Here is a 9,229-nt window from a genome sequence, read left to right on the forward strand (position 1 = left end):
CAGGGATTTTTGTCTGCTTTGCTCACCACAAGCCTATTTTATAGTAAGTGCTCAATAATTACTAATTCAATAAATGAATAAAGTGGGTAACTCCCCTGCCTTTTGTTTAGAGAAGACTTCTCAGTAGATTGATTTCTCTTGCACTCTGGCTGTCAGTCTAAGAAAGCAGGCACACCTGAAGAACCTGTGGTCATTGATATTATCAGTATGCCAAGATGAAACTCATAGTTCAGGGTGCTTGTAATAATGGTTCAGTGATGGGCCTAGTCCAACTGAGCATAAGTACCAACATGAGTATGAGCAGCTCTATGTAATTCCCTACCTTAGTAGGTTCTTATAGATAATGGGACCCTCCTAGCAGCAGATGCCCATTACATGTGCCCTAAGACTGGCAGAGTCTTGGAGTGAGTCTGGCTTTGCTGGACCATTATTAAGTCCCTCAATGCCCTGAAATCCATCAGTGTGTGGGCATATAGGCAGCCAAGATTCCTCTGACTTAAGATAAAGCCAGAGGGAAAGAGCTTGGCTGATTTTGTGATTATTGGATAGCAGCAGCATTTCTTGCTGGTGAGCTTGACAAACTTGTACATAAAGTTGCTGAATTTTCTACAATAAGGTGTTTCAGGCTGGTGCCTTCACTCAGTCATAGCTAGTGTTAGACTGAAGCAGGATGGCTAGGATATGGGTCCAGGTGTCCAGGTAGCCTTTCACATATACATACAGGTTCTAGGCTGCCAGCCTTTGCTGTCTATATCAGTTTATCACATCAAGTGTGGAAAGCCTTTATTGGAATGTCATGTTTAGGGCAGCATCAATCCATAGCACATCCTTTCAAGCAACTGTAATACTTGCACAGTGTCTGTCTCCTGCCTTGGAATCATTGGCATCTCCCCATGATCAAGAAATCACATAGCCTTCAGAGTGCTAATGTTAATCCAACGTAGGTCTGGCATAAGGACTTGTGCAGAATGACCCATTTCTATATCTCTTTCATCAGAAATGATGTCTAAAATGTGCTGCCTTGCTCAGAAGTGTGAGGCCTGAGTGTTCATAGAGTTATATAAAGAATTTCATCAACCGACCCAGATAAAAGAAAATGTTCTTAAAAGGCATTAAATGCCTGGAGAAGTACGCAGATGTGGTGCTCTGAGATGTAGGGATAAGACTTTGATTATATAGCCAATAGTTCTGTAACTGTTTTCTTACAAAAATTGTTTACTTACTTTCCAGTGATGTCTTAATGAAAGGACTACTGGATTGCTTCCAAGTCATCTATTTTCATATGTGTAGTGCTTCTGGAACTATGTGTTTTATAATGTGATGGTCATGTCCTACACTTCAGGCTGTGGAGAGTTCCATAGGAGTGCCACTCAGAGGGTCTCGGATGATAGGATGAACCAACGGTGACCTGAGCTAGAGGGAGAATTCAGATGATAGTCAAGGAGGTAAGCATCGATTCCAGGGTAATTTTGTCTCTCTTGGTTACTATTTAACTCACCTGCTTGTGAAATTCTATCAGTTTTTTAATAGTTTAAAAAACACATGTATGATAAAGTCACATTTTTAATATACGAATTAAAAAGTGGAACTTTCCCTTTGCTTCAGAACTAATTCCTATACAATATTCATCTCTGAGATTTGAAATGTAGATATAACTTACTGGTATACTTGAGGGTGTTTTATTTTTGTCATTCAAATATGTTTTATGCAAACTAAAACCTTAAGGAAAAGTGTGGGAGCTGTTGAATTTAATATTTATATTTATGAAAATAATGCAATTACATGAAAAATCCTTCTAATATAATAGTAGGTAAAGAGGGCTTGTTCAAAATTGTATTTACAATATGATCTCAACTCCCAATCGTGTATCAACCTTGGTAAAGGTATCGCAGCAGCTTCATGAATATTTGTGGTTTATTGAAGGACATTATTCTACGTATAAAACCAGTAGAAATCCCAGAAAATTTACTATCAATGTCTTAAGAAGGCCATGTGGTAATGACCAGAGGGAAATAACTTGTGTGAAGGCTTTTCGAGCTGACAGTTTCAACTGATCATTCTGTAGAACGGGCTCCCAGTTCAGTCTACAACTTTGGTGTCTTTCACAGAGTATCTCACACAGGTAACCATCTGCTAGTTTTTCACATCTGATTTTCAACTGCTGATGGATGGCTATAACATTTCCAGGGTAGAGATTCTCTTTGGGCTTAAGTGGCTTCTGCTACACCGTGTCGTCCAGGTATGCATGACAATGTGTCCACCCAGAGTTTCTGGATACCTAGTACATGCATGTTTTGGACTTGAGTTGCCAGAAGAATGTGCCCATTGCATCAGACTTGAGCTGTGCTTTCTGGTTAGTCTGATTATTCCAAGTTGTGATGACTGACACCTTGGATACATGATGATGGATGCCCTCAAATTGGTCTCTCTAAAGGAAAAGAAGTCTCCAAACAGACACATGGAGAAGCCACATGTAGGAGTTCTGGCCACAGCCCCAACTGAGGCCCTAGCCAATGGCTAATCTCAGCTGCCAGACATATGAATGAATATGCCTTTAAATGGTTGTATCATCCAGTCTTTGAATATTCCCAGCTGATGCCTTAGACATTTTGGAACTAAAACCTTTAGGAAAAGTATGGGAACTATTGAGTTTAATATTTCTAGTTATGAAAATAATGCAATTACTTTTAACCCACAGAATCTGTGAGCACAATAAAATGGTTGTTGTTTTGTGCCTCTAAGTTTGGGATGATTTGATACTCAGCAATAGTTAGCTGGAATGGAATTTGGTATCTGTAAGTGGAGTGCTGACACAACAAAATCTGAAGGTTTGTGGCAGTGGCTTTAGGACTGGGCAGCAGATGGAAGAGGAAAGGGCCTTGAAAGGAAGAGTAGAAAAGTCCTACAGGGCCTTGAAGGGGCTGTTGGTGAGGGCTTAAAAGAAAGTAAGGAAAATTGGAAACTGAAGGAAAGGGAGCCCTTGTTATGTGGTAGCAAAAAGTCAGCAACACCCTTCTGTGGTAACATGGCAAATAAAATATATGCCTAGTAAACTTGATGACCTACCTATAGAGATATATAGGCCGAATATTAAAAGTGCTACCTGGCTTCTTTTCACTGCGTGTGATAAAATGTGAAAGGAGAGATATAAGCTAAAGAATTAACTCCTTTTATAAAGAACCCAGGACTTGGTGGATTTGAAAACAATGCTGTTTCTCTCTCTCAAACAGTGATTCTCAAATCAAAAGGGTTTTCTCAACCAGGTTGAGATTGTAAAATCCTTTGTTTAAACCTCAGAAAGATGTAAGCCAGTTCCTCCTAGAACCTTTTGGACAGACAAAAGGCCTTCTCAGGATCTTTTAAGGACATGCCTTACAAATGACTTTTGCTAAACAGTGGGCCTTCTAAGAAGTTTAAGGGATTAGTCCACAGCAGTCTCACAGCAAGCCCCATCTAGAGTATGCTATAGAAATATCCTTTGATTATAACTTTTGTCTAATGGATTGGATTGTAAATTGGTACACAGAAAGCCCATGAAGGTTTTCAAAGAATTGTGTGTCAGATTGGACTGAAAAAGATAGAGATAATACAAAATGGAGTCCTTTGGACTCCCAAACTACTAGAGAAAGAAGCAGGCTGAGTAAACTACTCAGCTGCAAACATGAGTTTTTTTTTTTTTAATTAAACAAGAAAAGATGACTCAGAGGGTAGAACCAAGAGGCTAGAGGCAGAGTGAGGAACGATAGAGAATAACTCCCAAGCAGTAGGACAGAACAAGGGATTGGCAACATATGCCCAGCTTAGATTTCAGAATTGTTATGGACCAGTGACTGCTGCATTCTTTTCCATTTCCTCCCCCTTTTCCATGAGAGGGTCTGTAGCAGTTATTCTAGGCCTGGTCCCACAATTGTATGTTAAATGTGTGAGGCATATAACTTGTAACTTTAGTTTGCATGTCTTCAGGTCAAGAGGTGCTCAAAGAACTGTACCCAATGAATCAAAACTTAGGATCTTCATCTGCATCTAAACCTGATTTAGATAATGAGATCAGTAGTTGAACTGCTGTCACAATGCCATTAGACTTAGGGGTATTGGAGGAGGGGATCAGCATATTTTGCATGTGGGAAGGATGTTCATTGTTGTAGCCAGTGGACAGATTATGGCTAGTTTCCAAAGATGGTAGTTGACAAAGATGATTACAGTAATATCTCCAGTCTCACAAGCTCTTCTTAAAATGTGACTTTGACATTTCTTCCATTAAGAAGTAGCTCATTTTTTCCCTCCCACTCAATCTGAGCAGCATTGGGACTATGGCACAAATGATGCTGTGTGACTTTCAAGGCTAGGACATAAAAGGTGATAGAACTTCCACTTTGTGACTCTTCAGATACTTGCTCTTGGATCCCAGTCACCATGCTGTGATGAAGTCCAAGCAGCTACATGAAGAGGTCTCATGGAGGTGTTCCAGCTGACGGCCTTAGCTGAGATCATAGCTGACAGTTAGCATCAACTGCCAGACATGGGAGTACGTGAGGCTTCAGAAGTTAGCCTTTAGCCTTTGAGTCTTCCCAGCTGAGGCCCCAGACACTTTGGAGTAGAGAAAATCCATCTGTGCTGTGTTCTTTCCAAATTTCTAACCCGAATTTGGTATCTGTGAGCATAATAAATCAGTTGTTGTATGCCACTAAGTTTAGGTGGCTTGTTACATGGCAATGGCAACTGGAACCTGATATCCAATACTCTTCATTCCTAAAACAGGTTCTAGCCAGGCAAGTAGAATATTCTACTAGACAGTTCTAGCTGAGGAATTCCATCTCTAGACTTTTGATGATTTTTTTGCTTTGTTTGTTTTAGTCTAGAAATAGTATGGCTATGAAAAACTCGTTACTGCTTGGACTGGGAGTTTGTCAGAGAGATATATCTATGGAATATATTCAAAATGTCAAACAGGTCAGTCTTCTTCAATCTTTCTAACTTCCTAACACACCTAAAAGATAGATCCTTTTCTCATAAGCGGCATTGTCCCACTATAGCAGTGACTTTTAGTGTAAGAGTAGGAGTTATGTGTCATAATGTACAGGGGACAGAAAAAGAGAATATGCACTTTGAAAAAGTTCCTAAACCCTGGAGATTCTGGTGATATCTCAATTTGAGAATCACTGGTTGGTATGCTAATATCCTCCCGAGACCTGAGACAGGATGTTGTATAGGCTTCCAATTCTTGGCAACCAGAGGCATTGCAAAGAACTAAGAAAATCATCAGGAACTGAAATTATTTTATAAATGTTCTTGGGTTGCCGCATAAGGCTCTGGGATTTCATATTTGTTTAGAAGTGACCCCTGGGTTGATATAAAATGTCAGGGATGCACAAAAGCAGATAGAGGCCCCACATGATCAATGCTATTTTAGGAAACAGCAGAAAAGCTGTCTTTAAGTGTTTACTGGGCTCTTTCCATCAGTGATGCCCTTTTGCTCAAATAATAAGACTATTTCAAAAGAGCTGAGAAAGTCTAAAGCTTTATACTCAAAATTTAGTTCAATGTATTTATTATGTGGTCTGACTCACATCAATTTGTTGCCTGATGGGAGTAAAATTGAGTCCAAGATAAGATGAATGATACATAATCAGGAAGTTGACTATGTAGTTTACCTCTCTTCACTCTAATTTTTCCTATGCTAATGCATGCTGGCATTTCCAAACCAGGGTCACCCCTTTACCCTCACTCCTTCTAATACTGTGTAGCTATGTTGTCCCATTTTTGTTATATTTTGTCAATCCAGGAACTGAGATTTCTTTGTCTGCTTATCTTAACTTGGGTCTGTAATATTATTTATTTCATAGTGAATTCCTCTCATTCCTTTTTGTGTGACATTCTTCCTCCTTCCTTTCACCCAAGGTCAATGCCTCCCTAATTTCTGTATTACTTTATTATCTATTTCACTTGTTCAAGACAACTGGTAAATTTGTAGAAAAGCTGAAGTCACATGCAACACTGAATAAAGAAGTTGGAATGGGGAAAAAGGAGAATAAGTTGGCATTCAGGGTATCTTTCTAATATTGAAGGTGGGAGCACTGAGGTTCTCAGAGAACCAGAGGCTTTATAGGTCTTCCAGGGAAGACCTCTGGAACCCTGTTTCTGGAACTCCTATAGTCCTCCACTCTATCAGCTGAGCTATCAAAGTGTGCCCCTGTTTCATTATAAAGAAACTCACTAGACACTAAACTCTCCTTTGGTCTGGGATTTTTAGTCAGTTTTGTTTACTAAGGTATCCCAAGTGCCTACAATAGTGCCTTGCATCTAATAGGTGCTTAATATAACATTTTATTGAATGATTAAATGTACTTCACTTTCTGCCTGATATAGTATAAAGATCATTGGCTTTGAAATTTTCCTTTATCTGACATCAAACATTGGAGTTACCAAAGAGTTTGATATAGACCACTTTCTCTTCTAAATCTATAATTTTTTCTTAGCTGTTCCCATCCATTCCCATAGCTTCAATTACCATCTATAAGCTGTTGATGCCCGCATTTCTATTTCTACCTCCAATTCCATATTACCTACTTGACATCTCTACTTGAATGTCTCACAGGCACTTCAAACTCATCATATTTAAAATTGAACTCATTATATTTCCACTATATCAGCCATTGAGATGAGCTGAATCAACCCTGCTGTGGTGTATATAGCATTGATTGAGGCTAATTTTAGCTTTTTAAGTCCCAGAATATTATTGCCAGAAGCAAATTGAAGATATATCTTTAACAAAACTCCCCTTATTTATGTTATACACACTAGCTCTCCAGGAATTAGACACAAAGAGAAACAGCTCTCAATCTCCATTCCTTCCTCCTGGGTATCATCCTAGAAAACTACAAGTATAAGATCTAAGTTAAATTAATTTTGAGTTTAGGATCTCTTCAAGTTTTGAGAAGTAGAATAAGATGTTGAGAAGGAAGATCAGGGCTAGGGCCGTGGTATAGTCTCTATAAAAATAGAGGGGTGTATAAAAAGAATGAAGGAATAGAGGGGTAAGTAAAAGGAAACTATAAGTTTGAAATACTTAAGGAAATGTTAAGGTCAAATGCCAGCATCAAGACAGGATTTTTAACATCACCACTATTGATATTTGGGGCCAAACAATTCTTGGGGCGGGGCGGGGGGGGGGGGTTGGGACTGCCCTTCGCATTGTATGTCGTTTAGCAACATTCCTGGCCTCTACCAACTAGATACTAGTAGCACCCCACACAAGTTGTGATACCAGAAATGTCTCTAGACATTACTAAATGTCTCTTGAGTGGTAAAATTGCTCCCAGTTCATATCTACTGATCTAGGCGGATTGCTTTATCAGGGATTGGTCACCTGAGAAATCATGCTAAAGAATGATTGACTAATGGGATTATAACCAAATTCTCCTATCCATATACCTCACCTATGGTGGTAATCAGAAAAAAATTCTGGAAACTTTTGAGCGGACATGGATTATTATACTCACAGTTACTGTGATACAAGATGTACGATATGGCTTATTGGAAAGCCAGTAAATCACTCTATTATATTTGTAAAGCACAAATCACCAGATTCCAAGAACTGATAAAGAGAAAAAAAATATGATCTATATCAGTTTAAAAGGGTACTTCAGAGAAAAACAGAAGTAATTGCCACCTCACAACATCGGATGGAATGATGGTGGGTTACATGAACTACCCACAGGTATTGGTAGCCCTAAATAACAGCACTGCCTTTGTCACGGCACTGGAAGAACATGGATGCTGGCTATTTAAAGTCCCAAGCCACCTGGATATATCTAATTAAAAAAGATCTATGTATAAGTACTAGTTCCATAGTGATGCTACGCAAGAGGGACTCATGCAAAAAAGAACCTCAGAGAGGTCCAGACAAAGGTTCATGCATTGTTGGCCTCAGCCAGCCCAGCTACATGACCACCAAGGTCCCAAATAGCCGTTTCAGTATCATTGCTGGTACTGACTCCCAGGATGCCACATATGTCTTGGTCTTTACTGTCTGCAACCATTTGTTTGTCTTGAAGTGGGGACTGAATACCACTTTCAGATTAGATGTTACTGGGCATAAGTGGGTGGTGATGTTCCCTGATTATAATTTAAAGGCTTAAATCTATGCTATAGGGCCAAGATTAGCAAGAAAGATATGCATAGGTATTCCACCAATATGAAATGGAAACTATCCCCATGAAGGGAATTAAGTCTATTTAGAATTCCTGGAGTACATGGTACTCTGGTAAGGCAAGCATGTTTGAAAACTTAGGCCTCCTTATAAACAGTATCTGTGGTAGCCATCAGCTATGTTGTGCTGCATAAACGCTTGCTGACTCAACTAATGGGTTAGAGGACAGATATCAAGCATGATGAGGTAAGATAAAAGGGTCTTCCTCACCTTAGGGATTGGTGACTCACCTATGATAGTGGATTTCAAATGTTTTTTGGCTACTATCCACAGGTAAAATACGTTTTATGGCTCTATCCAGCAAACATACTTGTATAAGTGTGCACACACACATACATGCATACATAAATGTATAACTGAAACAAAATTTTCACAAAGTAATTATTTTTCTAAGTGCCACACATTCTTATATTTCTTATTCTATCCTGCTATACTTATAAAAATGCCGCTTATATCCCACTGAGTTGATATTATAACTTAATGTGTTATGATCTACAGTTTGAAAAATATTCTTCTGGAGTGACTAAGATTTTACTTTAAGAATGACATAATTTGGGAGTAGTAAATCAGTTATTATGACAAGTTTTGCATTGGTCTGTGTAAGGAAAATAGAAACATCTGATTCTTTTGCACATTTGATTTTTCCTCAGAGGATATCAGCATGTGTTTGTGACAGCATTAAGCAGTGATTGTGATTATTAAAAGACAAAAGACCTTAGAACTAATTTGGACCGGAATTTTCTTTTGTTTTGTTTGCCAGGGTGTATGAAGGCATTAAATCCACTGTGAAACTTCTGTATACTGCAAAAGACCTGAAAATTTGGCAGTCTATCTGGAAACAATCCTTAATGGCAAGCCCATAGAGTTAATGAACAAAGACTTCTTGTTTTTGAAACCAGATAGCAGAACTCGTAGGAGTGTACTCCTGGAAACCAATTCTTTCACCCATCATGCACAAAATTAAAGGGCTCTAATGACAATTGCCTAACTTTTATGGAAGAAATGTTTCTCTTTCTATAG

Source organism: Cynocephalus volans, chromosome X (genome assembly GCF_027409185.1).
Source record: "Cynocephalus volans isolate mCynVol1 chromosome X, mCynVol1.pri, whole genome shotgun sequence".
NCBI lineage: Eukaryota > Metazoa > Chordata > Mammalia > Dermoptera > Cynocephalidae > Cynocephalus > Cynocephalus volans.